We start from the raw sequence: 15,211 nt of genomic DNA on the forward strand, positions 1-15,211 counted from the left end.
ATGCCAATGCGTTCAAGGATATTTCCCACTTTCTATTAGATTCAGTGTATCTGGTTTTATAGTTAGGTCCTTGATCTACCTGAGCTTTGGACAAGGTGATAAATATGGATCAATTTGCATTCTTCTACAAACAGACCACCAGACAGACCAGCATCATTTGTTGAAGATATTGTCTTTTTTTTTCCTCTATGTGGTTTGGCTTCTTTGTCAAAGATAAAGTGTCCATAGGAGTGTGGGTTTATTTCTAGGGCTTCAATTCTATTTCATTGATTGACTAATCTGTCTCTGCACAATTGTCATGAGGTTTTTATCACTATTGCTCTGTAGTACAGCTTGAGATCAGGAGAGTGAGTCTTCCTAGAAGTTCTTTTATTGTTGAGTTTGGTTTTTTTTGTTTTTGTTTTTGGTTTTTTTTTTGCTACCCTGGGTTTTTTAATTTTCCATATAAAGTTGAAAATTGATCTTTCTATGTCTGTGAAGAATTGTCTTGGGATTTTGATAGAGATTGCATTGAAGAGGTAAGAGGGCCATTTTTACTCTGTTAATTCTGCCAATTTATAAGCATGGGGGGTTCTTCCACCTTCTGAGGTCTCCCTCAATTTCTTAATGGGCTCGGAAGTTCTTGTCATACAGAACTTTCATTTGCTTAATTAGAGTTACACCAAGATATTTTATATTATTTGAGTCTATAGTCAAGGGTGTTGTTTCCCTAATTTCTTAGTCCTTTTGTCATTGATATAAAGGGAGGCTTCTGATTTGTTTGAGTTAATTTTACTTTTTTAAGCATCTAAAACAATCTTTATTCTCTCAGCAGTGTGGAACAGTTCTTTCCCTGTTTACAATAAGGAAATTAAAGTGATTGGGCAGATTAAATCAAATCTCCATGCTTATATAGAATATTCCATTTGTTAAGCTTATGCAAAAGGCATGAAAAATGGGCATCAAGTCAGTGTACTGCAAATATACATGTGAAAAGGTATAAAATGCTTCTTTGTCTAAGGTTTCAATCAAGTAAAAATTGGATAAATGATACAGCTGATAACCTGAAAGATCCAGAAATTGAACGTTTAGACGAAAACAGTGCCATTAACATTTGTCTCCATTTGGAAACAGCAGATGCTAATGGAATGCAAGGCAGATTACTTAAAGTTCGCTCACATCACACATTCAATTAGAGCAAGAAGAACATAACATGTGATGCCGGACTAAGACATAAAAATTTTTTGCTTGAACATAATGACTGTGTAGCACATGGGACATTTGTCAACTGCTTCAGCACATTGTTTACAGGTGACCAGATGTCCACAAGGAACAAAACTGACAGCAATATTTCTATCCATACAGATTTTGCAAAGCTTCTCCTCTTGTAGGCACCTTACCTGCTCTTCAGCACTAATGTCTTTCTGCAATGAAGTTTCACTTGACTCATCCTGCATAATATCTTTCTGAGCACTCACATGATCTGCAATCAGAGCCTCAAGTGATAGATAGCTATTCCCAGATGTTTGGATTTTTTTTTTCTTCCACTGTTTTCTTAATGTCCTTGAAGCTAAATCTCATTTGTATAGCTTCTTGCACCATAGGATTTTGAAAGATGATATCATTGATTTTTTTTTAAGTTAGTGGTGGTGTTTTTTCAGGAGTTCTTCCCAAAGATTCCTCAAGTGAATGGGTTAAATGAATATTATTTATATATTCTTGCCCCTTCTCATCCAATAGATATTTACACCCTGGATAGCACTTAGCATGCTGGTCCCAGGATTCTTCACTTGGCTTCCAAACCGTGAGCCCTCCTCCACAGTGAAAGCACTTCACTTTATCGCCTTCACCTAAAGCATAAAATCCAGCTCTTGCAAGCTGCTCCTTGTTAACTGAGTATATCCATGTTCCAAAAGTAACGACCCGTGCTTCATATTCTGCCATGGCTGGATTTCTTGGAGAATTTGTTGAATTTGGGAAATTCCTATCAGAACTCACACCAGATTCACTTCGAACATTAATGTGCTGGCCCAAAACAAAGAAGCAATTGGTAAAGAATCTCCTGTGTTCTGACCAGGCACGATCACAGGGTTCCCGATTTTTCAGTTTTCCACCACAACAAAAGCATTGCACTTGATCATCAGCCCCTGTGTAATAGAGGCCAGCACTAGCTAACTACCTGTGGGTTAAATGAGCATAGTCCGTCCAGTTCTGAAATGACTTCAGTCTAGCTTCTTCACTACACATGCCAGGGTTCCTTGGGTATATCGTGTCTGAAATATCTACAGCCTGTCCAGTTCTCAAGAGATAATCTGCTGAGTCTCAGATGGCCTGTCAAGAGCAAAATGTTTTCTGTTTCTGACAGTTTTCAGAATTGGTACTGGCCATTTTGGATACCAGGATTTGTAGACTGTGTGGCACCGTTTAAAAAAAAAAAAAAAAAAACATTGATAAATCTGCAATTTGGGGATATTCTCATTTGTCTTACAACATCTGAGTCTCCATACTGCCATCTATCTACTGCCGTGTGACAAATGAAACACTGTGTGGTGTCTCCTTCACTGGTATAAAGAAAGCCCGCTGTAGCCAATGTTGATGCTGAAACAGGACTACTACTTGGGAAGTTAGCAAATGTGTTTAATCTATTAAACTCTAATACAGATTCTTCATCCTTATTGGTGTCTGCAGGTACAAAAATTCTAGATCCTTCAAAACTGTTAAAAGTCATCTTCTCTTTTGTGATTGGGTTACTTCACTCAGGATGATACCCTCCAGGTCCATCCATTTGCCTAGGAATTTCATAAATTCATTTTTTTAAAATAGCTGAGTAGTGTTCCATTGTGTAAATGTACCACATTTTCTGTATCCATTCCTCTGTTGAGGGGCACAACTTGCCAAACGCATGAAATTCAAGAACGAAGACCAAAGTGTGGACACTTTACCCTTTCTTAGAAATGGGAACAAAACACCCATAGAAGGAGTTACAGAGACAAAATTTGGAGCTGTGACAAAAGGATGGACCATCTAGTGATTGCCATATGCAAGGATCCATCCCATAATCAGCTTCCAAATGCTGACACCATTGCATACACTAGCAAGATTTTGCTGAAAGGACTCAGATATAGCTCTCTCTTGTGAGACTATGCCGGGGCCTAGCAAACACAGAAGTGGATGATCACAGTCAGCTATTGGATGGGTCACACGGCCCCTAATGGAGGAGCTAGAGAAATTACCCAAGGAGCTAAAGGGAACTGCAACCCTATAGGTGGAACAACAATATGAACTAACCAGTACCCGGGAGCTCTTGTCTTTAGCTGCATATGTATCAAAAGATGGCCTAGTCGGCCATCACTGCAAAGAGAGGCCCATTGGACTTGCAAACTTTGTATGCCCCAGTACAGGGGAAAGCCAGGGCCAAAAAGGGGGTGTGGGTGGGTAGGGGATTGGGGGGGGTGGTTATGGGGGACCTTTGGGATAGCATTGGAAATGTAAACGAGGAAAATACCTAATTTAAAAAAAAAGTCATCTTCTCTGGTAAATAAGACTTGTCCACCTTTTCGCGCCAAGCACTCCAGTCCTAACTAACTGCCTCTGGCGACGGGTTCCTGAGGGGAGGGTCCTGGAGGGGTGGCCTGAGCCCTGATCAGGAAAACACAACTCTGCTGGATTGCGGGCCTGCCTCTCCAGCAGGCCTAGCGGCCCTCCATATGCATCGGGCCCGCTCGCCCAGGGGACCACCAAGGTCCCACCGCCTCCAGGATCCAGAAGGGGGCATCGAGAAAAACCCCAGTTCTCATAATGCAGCCCGCCCCCACCCGCCTACCCAGCTCCAAACCAGAGCCTCTTGAGTTAATTTTCTATCAAGCCACTTTGCTGAAGTTGTTTACCATCTGTAGAAGTCCTCAGGTAGAATTTTTGGGGTTGCTTATGTATACTATTGCTTCATCCACAAATAGTAATACCTTTGCTTCTTCCCTTCTGATTTTCACCCCCTTAAACTGCTTGTGCTGTCTAATTCCTCTAGCTAGAAATTCGAGTACTATATTGAATATATGGGGAGAGAGTGGGCAGCCATGTCTTCTGCCTGATTTTAGTGAGATTGCTTACAGTTTCCCTCCATTTAATTTGATGTTGGCTGTGAGTTTGCTGTATATTGTTTGTTACGCTTAGGTTATTTGCCATGAATTCCTGATCTCTACAAGACTTTTAACATGAAGGGATATTGGAATTCATCAAAGGCTATTTCAACATCTAATTAAATGATCATATGATTTTTTCTTTAGATTATTTATATATTGTATTGCATTGATGAATTTTCATATATTGAACTATCCCTGCATCCCGGGGATGAAGCCTACTTGATCATAGTGAATGATGGTTTTGGTGTCTTCTTGGATTTGGTTGGTGAAAATTTTATTGAGTATTTTTGCATCGATATGCATAAGCAAAATTTTGGTCTGAAGTTTTGTTTCTGTGTTGGTAACAGAGGACCTGTGGCTTCATAGAATGAATTAGGTAGTATTCCTTCTCTCTCTCTCTCTCTCTCTCTCTCTCTCTCTCTCTCTCTCATAGTTTGAGCAGTATTGGTATTAGCACGTTGCTGAAGGTCTGTTAAAATTCTGCACTAAAACCATCTGGCTCTGGGACTTTTTTGGTTCTGAGATTTTTAATGACGGCTTCTATTTCCTTACAGGTTAGGGGACTATTTAGATACTTTTACCTGATCTTGATTTAACTGGGGTATAGAAAACCATTCATTTTATCTAGATTTTTCAGGATTTTGAGTATAAGCTTTGGTAGTAAGATCTGGTAATTTTTAAAAATTTCCTAAGTTTCTGTTATGTTTCCCTTTTCATTTCTAATTTCGCTAATTTGGATATGGTCTCTGTGTCGTTAATTTGGCTAAGGGTTTATCTATCTTGTTGATTTTCTCAAAGAACCTCTTGGTTTTGTTCATTCTTTGCATTATTGACTTTGTTTCCATTTGGTTGATTTCAGCCTCAGTTTAGCTATTTCCTGCCATTCACTCTTCTTGTGTGTGCTGGCTTCTTTTTTCTACAACTTTTAGGTGCACTGTTAACTTCCCAGTATAAGATTTTTCCAATTTCTTTGTGAAGTCACTTCATGCTCTGAATTATCTTAACACTCCTTTCATTGCATCCCATAAGTTTGAGCTTGCTATATCTTCATTTTCTTTGAATTCTAGAAAGTCTTAAATTTCTTTATTTCTTTCCTGACCAAGTTATCATTGAGTAGAGAGTTGTTAAATTCCCATGAGTATTTACTCAGGGCTTCAGTGGGGCAATGGACCATGAGAGGTAGCCTGGTCCTTGGTGGAGCAAAAGCCTTTGAAGCCCTGGAGTCCCTGAAGGGAAGGTTGAAGCTTCACCTGCACCCCAGTACCTGATCCCAGCCACATAGCCTAAGCCCCTCCCCCCAGATGTGTTACCATTAGTCACATAAGGGCAATGCTCTAAGTCCTTCCACATATAGATGAGACATCCCTAACATCTAAGACTAAAACAATAGGAAAAGAGATGTGACTTGTGGTCATATATGCTCAAGACAAAGTTTCCCATGCTAATAAGATTCCTAGAGGCCCAGAGGGTGTTGCCAATAAGATTCCCTTCCCAGACATTCCTCTGTGCAAAAGATATTTAATCTCAGGCCCACTCTAAGAAGTGGGGTATGGCTTTACACATCTACTTTCTGCCATGACAGTAAATGCTTCAGAACTATGGACCATCTCTTTTCATCGAGATCCTCTGTGGGGAGCCATGGAGAAGGCCTTTGCCTACAGAGCCCCTGTCTAATCTCCCATAAAAGGCCTCTCTGTACTCTCAGTGACAACTGCCACTAAGCTTGCTGCCACCATCAAGCCAAAGACTCTCACTGTGGCCAGAGTTTCTTTTCCCCACCTGCCCAGGGCTAGACCCAGCCCAGAGAGCCCCCACTCTATTCTCAACCCTTCTGTGACTACCAACAGTACCTAGATGTCTAAGAGCCTGAGAACTCTATGGTCATGACCTTGTCACAGGCCCAGTGCCCCAAAGCTGGCTTTGGCTTTTCCATGTCTCAGATTGTGCTTTTCCACCCCGTGTGGTATCGCAGAGCTTCCCTAAAACTCAACACCCCCTGGGTGGCTGTGTGGGGTAAGCACAGTCAATCTCCCCTTGTCCTGCCTCCCCAAGCAGCTGTGCCCTGTGGCAGAGTAGATGCAGTACCCACAAACCTACATGCTTCCTGTTTCTGTTGTTACTGAAGTTCAGCTTTAGTCTGTGGTAATCTGATAAAATTCATGGGATTATTTCAATCATCTTGTATCTGGTGAAGCTTGTTTTGTGTTTTATGGTCAGTTTTGGAGAAGTTTCTATGAGGTTCTGAGAAGAAGGTATATTGCTTTGTTTGGGGGTGAAATGTTCTGTAGATATCTGGTAAAACTATTTGGTTCATAACTTCTCTTAGCTTCACTGTGTCCCTGTTTAGTTTCTGTTTCAATGACCTGTCTATTGGTGAGAGTGGGGTATTGAGGTTTCCCAGTATTATTGTGTGAGGTTCAACATTTGTTTTTAGCTTTAGTAAGGTTTCTTTTATGAATGTGGGGGCCCTTGCATTCAGAGTATAGATGTTTAGAACTGAGACTTCATCTTGGTGGATTTTTCCTTCTATGAGTATGAAGTGCCCTTCCTTATCACTTCTGAGTACCTTTGGTTGAAAGTATTTTATTGGATACTGGAATGGCTACTCCAGCTTGTTTCTTGGGTCCGTTGCTAGGAAGAATTTTTCCATTCCTTTACTTAAAGGTAGCATTTGTCTTTGTCAGTGAGGTGTGTTTCCTGTATACAGCAAACTGCTGGATCCTTTTTACATATCCACTCTGTTAGCCTGTATCTTTTTATTGGGGCATTGAGTGCATTGATGTGGGGAGATATTAAAAAAATGATTGTTAGTTCCTGCTATTTTTGTTGTTGAAAGAGATATTATGTGTGTGTGGTTCTCTTCTTTTGGGTTTGTTGTGATACGATTAGTTTCTTGTGTTTTCTTGCATGGAGTTTTCCTACTTGTATCCTCTGTAGGGCTGGATTAGTAGTAAGATATTGTTTAAAGTTGTTTTTCTCATGGAATATCTTGGTTTCTCCATCTATGGTGATTGAGACTTTTATTGGGTAGAGTAGCCTGGGATGGCATCTATGGTCTCTGAGAGTCTGCAAGACACCTGTCTAAGATCTTCAGGGTCTTAGCATCTCTGTTATGTCTGGTGTGATTCTGGTAGGTCTGCCTTTATATGTTACTTGGCCTTTCCCCCTTACGTCCTTTAATATTGTTTCTTGTTCTGTAAATTTAGTGTTTTTGGTATTATATGGAAGGAGGATTTTCTTTTGTGTTCCAATCTATTTGGTGTTCTGTGGGCTTCTTGGTACATTTATGGCCATCTCTTTCTTTAGGTTATGGAAGTTTTTTCCTATAATTTTGTTGAAGTTGTTTTCTGACCCATCAAACTGTGAATGTTCACTGTTTTCTATTCCTATTATTCTTAGGTTTGGTCTTTTTATTGTGTCCCAAATTTCCTGTATATTATGGATTAGGAACTTTTCACAATTTGTAATTTTGTTGAATGATATGTTGATATCTTCTGTGGTATGATACCTTCTATGCTTGAGATTCTCTCTTCCATCAATTGTACTCAGTTGGTGATGGTTGCATCTGTAGTTCCTGATTTCTTTCCTAGGTTTTCTTTCTCCAGGGTTGCCTCCATTTGTTTCTCTTTCTGTTTTTAGCTCTTGAACAATTTTGTTCAATTCTTTCACCTGTTTGATTGTATTTTCCCCTATTTCTTTAAGAGATTTATTTGTGGGCTGGCGAGATGGCTCAATGGGTAAGAGCACTGACTGCTCTTCCGAAGGTCCTGATTTAAAATCACAGCAACCACATGGTGGCTCACAACCACCCATAATGAGATCTGACACCCTCTTCTGGTGTGTCTGAAGACAGCTACAGTGTACTTACATATAATAAATAAATAAATCTTTTTTAAAAAGAGAGAGAAATTTATTTGTTTCCTCTTTAAGGAATTCTACCTGTTTGCCTATGTTTTCCTGTATTTCTTTAAGTGAGTTATTTATATCTTCCTTAAAGGCCTCTATCATCTTCATGAGATGGGATTTTAGGTCAGTATCTTACTCTTTGGTTATGTTAGAGTAGCTAGGGCTTGCTGTGGTGGGAGAACTGGGTTGTGATGGTGCCAAGTTACATTGGTGTCTGTTCTTGTGCTTGCCTTTTGACATCTGGTTATCTCTGGTGTATGTTGTGAGTTGTCCTGCTGTTATTTGTTTTATGGTGTTAATTCCACTTCCTGAAGATGGCTTGCCCCACTATGACCTGTTGATCATATACTCAGGGGATCTCATATGCATCTTCTCCCCATTTTTACTGGTCAGTAAAGGCTAGAGCCTGTAATTGGGCTGTGGAGGGAAAAGGTGGGACTAGAGTAGAGAATTGGGAGAGAGAAGAGGGTGAGAGCAGAAAGAAAGAAAATGGAAGACAAGGAGGAAGCCTTGATGGACCTGAACTACATGGCTAAGAGAAACCACAAGTCGTAAGGGGATCTTACAGCTGGGGAATAAGTTTGTGTAGTGTCAGGCCTGCGCAATGTAGGCACACAGCTTACAATTATAATAATAATTGGATTGTGTGTGTTTTTATATGGCCTTTTGGGGGTTGGAAACTATAATTGGTGCCCACTGTTGTGCTCAGAACTGAACTAACCAGGAATAAAAGTCCATCAATCCCAATATAAACAACTAGAGCTGTGCTTGAAAGCTGTAGCAGGGTGAAATTAAACACTGAGTGAGTCTAAGGGGTCTACAGAGAGCTAACTGAGAAGCTTCCTCTCTAAACCCCAGCAAACCATGGTAACCAGAGTCAACACCCCAAACCTGAGCTAACACAGGCAGCGCCAGTGCCACCACACAATTAGGGATCCCTGAGCCTACAGAAGAACTAAGGACTTTAGAGCATGACAACCTCTGAATCAGCCTCCACAGCTGAGGATCAACAACTGGAAAAACAGCAACTAAGGAAACACTAGTCAGCCCTAATGGTACCATAATTTATAGGTCAAGATAAACAACAAAGAAGAAACAAAGGTAGGAAACAGGAGCTGGGGAAGACACTATAACAAATGATGCCACACTCCACAGATCAGAGTGAACAACAGAGAGAAAATAATGAGGGTAAGAAGCAAGGCTTGGAGGAGAATCTTTTTAGATTACTCAATCAAAATAAAATAGGTACCACAATATCATAATTAGAATATAAAGAAAAATTAAAATGTGGAAGCAGAACCTTGAGCAAAGAATACAGGAACTTATGGAACAAGATGAACAACCAAGGGAGAGATATGAAACATGAGCACTGACCTTAAGACAGGAAATTAAAATGTTAATTAGGTAAAATATTCAGGTAGAGATAGGAGATAAAATTAAGAGAAAGCCAAGCCTTAAAAAAACAAAACAAAACAAAATAACCTTAGTTTATCCAGTTAGTATACAACGAAGACCAGCAAGCCTATCATGATCATCCACAGAATTATCAAAACTCAAATGGCAACCTGTGGATGTGTTAGAACTGAGACAATGTAAGGAAAGCATCAGCAGTATTGGAATGTACTCTCCATTTGTAAAAACAAATCCTCACTTCTTGGGCAATTAAAAATAGAATAATCTCCCAAGACAGGAAAATAGGAAAAAAGCAGTATTAGAACCTGGGTCACATTCACAACGGTTCTCATAGCAGAGAGAAGAGGTGAAGGAGATAGCATGACAAAAGAAAGTGAGAGGTGTCAATGTTTCTGAAGATCAGCTGCTTGGTGAGGTATGTTTTGCTGAGATAGAGGTGCAGGCTGAATATGATGAAGAAACCTTGACATTATGTTGCCTTAAATGACTGGGAGAAGGTTGCAAAATCAAGAAAAAGACTTGAATTATTTCTCAGGTCAGGCAAGGTCCAAAGGAAATATTCCCTGGCTTTTTGCAAAGAATGACTTCCACCATAGAAAGGAGGAATAAAGGAAAAGCTGTCTCTTGAGAGGCTCTGCCAGTGCCTGACAAATACAGAACTGGATGCTCACAGCCATCCATTGGACTGAGCACAGGGTCCCTAATGAAGGAGCTAGAGAAAGGAGTTGAAGGAGCTGAAGAGGTTTGCAGCCCCATAGAAGGAACAACAATATGAACTGACCAGTACTCCCAGAGTTTCCTGGGATTAAACCACGAACAAAAGAAAACACATGGTGGGACTCATGGGGCTCTAGCTGCATATGTAGCAGAGGATGGCCTAGTTGGTAATCAATGGGAGGAGAGGCCCTTGGTTCTGGGAAGGTTCTATGCCCCAGTATAGGGGAATGCCAGGGCCAGGAAGCAGAAGTGGGTAAGTTGGTGAGCAGGGTGATGGGGGAGGGGATAGGGGGTTTTCAGAGAGGAAACTAGAAAAGGGGATAACATGTGCAATGTAAATAAACAAAATATCAAACAAAAAAGAAAGAAAAAGAAAAAAAAAGAAATTGATCCATAAATTGGCCTGAAAATAGACTCATACAGAAAATAAAAGCGAATTTAATTGAAGTTAAGTACATATGAAAGAATATTAATCCACATTATATAAAGAGAAAGGGGGATATAATTCTATATCCACAAGTGCTAATCTCCATAGAAAGGAGAAATAAATGAAAATTATATTGTTTTGAGAATAGAATGGGACCCATGAAGCTATGCAGTCACAGGAGCCAGGGATGAAAGATGTCGGGAAGCTTGGCTGAAGAGGAAATAAAAACTGAGCAAGAGGTGGTGGAGGGAATGGATATCTCTACTCACTCCAAAGATCCTGTCTCTACAGAGAAAACAGCCCCAAAACGGAAGTTCCCCAGCCTTCCACATTCCTCCAATGGCTACTCACTCCAAGGCTCATCTGCAAGCCCCATTAAAAAGAAAAAGACACCCGGCTTACTGAACAGTAGCAATAAGGAACAGTCAGAGCTAAGACATGGTCCGTTTTACTGTATGAAGCAGCCACTCCCCATAGACCCTGTTGATATTATACCGCAGGCCAGATGGAATGACTTCTATAGCTGGATTTGTCACCAGGAAGGACAAGTCCTTTGCTGTGACCTCTCTCTCAGGGTTTATCACACTAAGTGCCTGAGACTGACATCAGAACCAGAGGGGGTCTGGGTTTGTCCTGAATATGAAAAGATTGCGATAGCAGAAAGCATCGAGATGCAGAGCAAAGCCATGACCATGCTGACCACTGGACAGCTGTCCTACCTGCTCAAGTTTGCCACTCAGAAAATGAAGGAGCCAGAGATGGATGCATTTCAGAAGTCCGTTCCATTGAAGCAGCATCCTGACTATGCAGAATATATTTTTCACCCCATGGCTCTTTGTATATCAGAAACGAATGCAAAAACGAAGATGTTCAGCTATTCAGAAGCCTTCCTGGCTGATGCCAAGTGGACCCATAACTGCATTATTAATAATGGGGGAAACCACAAATTGATGCAAGTAGCAAAAGTTGTCTTCAAAATCTGTGAGCAAGAGATGAATGAGATTGAAGTATGCCCAGAATGTTGTCTTGAAGCTTGCCAAAAAATGAGACAACTGGTTCTGTGAGCCCTGTAGCAATCCGCACCTTTTGGTCTTGGCGAAACTGAAAGCGTTTTCATTCGGGCCAGTGAAAGCTCTGAGAGACAAAGATGGGCAGGTTGATGCCCGTTTCTTTGCACAACATGACAGAGCCCGGGTTCCAGTCAATAATTGCTACCCCATGTCTAAAGAAATCCCTTTTTCTGTGAAAAAGACAAAGTATCTTCAACAGCGCCCTTCGAAAGATGGAAGTTTACTTGGAGAACATACAGAGGAAGTTTGGGGTTTTTAATTACTCCCTGTTCAGGTCGCCCTACATGCCCAATAACCAGGACCAAACGCTGCTTGATCCCAGCAACCCCAGCGCCGGCACTGTCAAGACAGACAAGCAGGAGAAGGGGAAGCTCAATTTTGACATGACAGCGTCCCCTAAGATCATTCTGAGCAGGTCTCTTCTGAGCAGGGGTGGGGGTGGGGGGCATAGGTCTCAAGATCTCCCTGTCCGACTTGCCTCACTACCTCTACCCGACCATTATGAACTCTTCTGTGCACACAGGCTCTGATGTGGAGCAGTGTCCCGAGAAGAAGGTCCCATCCAACCACTTCTGTGCAAGAGTCTATGGACTTCCTTGATAAGAGCACAGCTTCTCCAGCCTCCACCAAGATTGTGCAAGCAGGGAAGCCTTTCTCTCCACAAGCACTGAACCTGGATCGAAGCAAAGCTGAGATGGACCTGAAGGAGCTGAGCGAGTCTGTCCTACAGCAGTCAGCCCCTGTCCCCCTCATCTCTCCCAAGCAGCAGGTTCGAAGCCAGTTCCAGCTCAGCCTGGTAAATACCATAGAGTTGCAAAGCACAGCTACCCATAAATGAGATCTTAGAGGATGTTTACACAGCCTTGGAGCACAGTGATTCCGAGGGTTCCAAAAAGCCAAAGAGCAGTGACAGCGAGTACTCCAGCGATGAGGAACAGAAGCCCAAGAATGAGCCAGAGGCCCCCGAGGACAAAGAAGGGAGTTTGGTGGACAAAGAGGCCCCTGCCATCAAAAGGAAGCCCAAGCCCACAAACCAAGTGGAGGTCAAAGAGGATGTAAAGAGTAACTTGCCTGTCAGTGAGAATGTAGACCTTACACCCACCAAGGACGGGGCCAGTCCCGAGCCTGAGAAGGACTTTGGAGAGAAAGCAAAGCCATTACTTCATCCCACAAAGGACAAACTAATGGGAAAGGATGAAACAGTTTCTCCCACAGTGCACTTGGGCTTGATTTCAGACTCAGAGAACAAACTTGTCATAGACTTAGGAGAAGATCCTTCTGGGCGGGAGAATAGAAAAACAAAAACAAAACAAAACAAAAAGCCAAAACAAACAAACAGAAAACAAGAAAGAGCCCAAGGTGCTGTCACCTAAGCAAGATGCTATAGGTAAACTGCCACCTTACACTTAAGCAGGCAAACAGCCTCCTCCAGAGACACCAGTACTAACTGCTGGGCTACACAAGCACCTGCAACTGGGGTCACCGCCACCATAGAAAACCCAGTGAAGAAGCAGAGGCTGCTCTTACTGAACGAGGCTGTCCCAGCTGTGCAGCGTGTGGAACGTACCAACTGTTCAGCAGAAGGAGGTCACTCAGAGCCCATCCACGTCTACCATCACGCTGGTGACCAGCACACAGCCCTGGTCAGCAGTTCAGGCTTTGCAAGTACCCTGGCATCCGGGATCAATGCCGACCTGCCCATTGCCACTGCCTCAGCCGATGTGGCTGCACATTGCCAAGTACACTAGAAAAATAATGGACACCATAAAGGGGAAAATGACAGAAATCTACAATTACCCCCCCCCCAGAACACCACTGGGAGCACAAAAGCTGAGATTCGAAGGCTAAGGATCTGGATTGAGAAGGGGCAGTGGCAGCACCAGCAGGAGCTCCCCAAGATGAAGCACAACTTGGAGTTGACCATGGCTGAGATGTGGCAGAGCCTGGAACAGGAGCGGGATCCGCTCATCGCTAAGGTGAAGAAGCAGCTGGAGCTGGAGAACCAAGAAGCAGTGGTGTAGCAACTGCAAGAAGGAGGCCGTTTCCACCAGCTACTTGCGACTACCCCTGTCAGCAGGCCCACTGGCCTTAGCACATGAAGTCCTGTACCCAGTCTACTACAGTTGGTTACTCCCCTTCAGCAGGAAGCAGATGCCAAAGCAAACACAGAAACAGGAAATAAGTCATCGCAGGGCAGCTCCTCCAACACACAGTCAGCAACTTCAGAACCGGCCAGTGCCCCCAAAGAGAAAGGAGTCAGCAGAGAACAAGGACTGTAACTCCACCTTTGACCTTTCTGGCTCCTGAGAGATGCCCTCCTCCATGATCTTAGGCTCTAACCAAGACTTTGTTAGCAAGAGGTGTGACAAACAGCCTGTCTAGTCCCTAACCACTACAGACCACCAGCCTCACCCCAACTATCCAGACCAGAAGTCCTATTCCCCGGAGGAGCAAGTCAGGTTTGTGGAGCATCAGCGAGGAGGAGCGAGGGTCATCTCGCTCTGAACACAGTGCAGAGACCAGCACGAAGAACATCATGGCCAAAGAGTCCCTGGAGTCTCTGCCACCTTTCGAATTCCCAACACTCAGACTCTGCCCGTGGGCTTGGCTGTAGGACAGCAACTTGACTCATCCCAGCTCCTGCCTTGGCTGGAACGGCTCTACCCTGTGAGCCAAACACTTTAGGTGTAAGTAGGTACACTTTTTGATGTCACTGACCTAGCATACTTTTCCTTTTCATATCTATATGGACCTTAAATTATTTTTAAAAAAACAGAAAAGCAAGAATATATATGGAATGCATTGATAATCCAGGGGCTGGATAGTGAGCCCACTGGCCTCACTGTGGTGGCAGGACAGGGCCCAGGGGTTGCTATTCTCACATAGGCCCTTGTCATCGGATACCCAGGGGAGGGAGCCACTGTTGCACACTATAATTGGGACTCTCAGGCTGTGCTGTCCTGGACGGACCACACCAAGCCATCCATCCACCTCTTAGCTATCCACCCCTCACAGATCCTATGATACGATGTTCTAAAACACAAGCTAGCTGGGCTCGAAAGACACAGAAAGAAGTGTGTGTGTGTGTGTGTGTGTGTGTGTGTGTGTGTGTGGTTTGTTTCCAGCTATGGTTCCATTAACGCTGTAGTTCCGTTTTGTATGTTGTGTAAAACGAGCATCAATCTAGGCAAAAGGTGATGTGTATATATCAGAAAAAAATATTAATTGTATATCATTCCAGTACATTCCATTGTACATTTTAGTCTCCATTTACTTTCTCTTCATTGTTGATAAGAGAATGCAAGCTGCAAATTGTCCAGCTACTTTACCCCTACAAGAGAAGAAAGGAAGAAACACTAGAAGAAAACAGGAGAGAGAGGGAGAGGAAGGGGGAGAGGGGGAGAGGGGGAGAGGGGGAGAGGGGAGAGAGAGAAAGAGAGAGAATTTGTGAATGTGAATTGTGGTGTGTCAAAAACAAAACGAAACAAAACAACAGCAAAAACAATCTAGCCTAGCTGGCCTTATTTGGAAAGTATAACTGATTTTAGCATATGGGAGTA

The 15,211-nt window shown here is 42.7% G+C and overlaps 2 pseudogenes; one reads left to right on the forward strand and one right to left on the reverse strand.

Annotated features, from left to right (window-relative positions):
- Gm17791 (predicted gene, 17791) lies at positions 783-3,822 on the reverse strand (annotated as a pseudogene).
- Positions 10,833-14,211, forward strand: Gm9246 (predicted gene 9246; annotated as a pseudogene).

Source organism: Mus musculus, chromosome 7, assembly GCF_000001635.26.
Source record: "Mus musculus strain C57BL/6J chromosome 7, GRCm38.p6 C57BL/6J".
NCBI classification, from domain to species: Eukaryota; Metazoa; Chordata; class Mammalia; order Rodentia; family Muridae; genus Mus; species Mus musculus.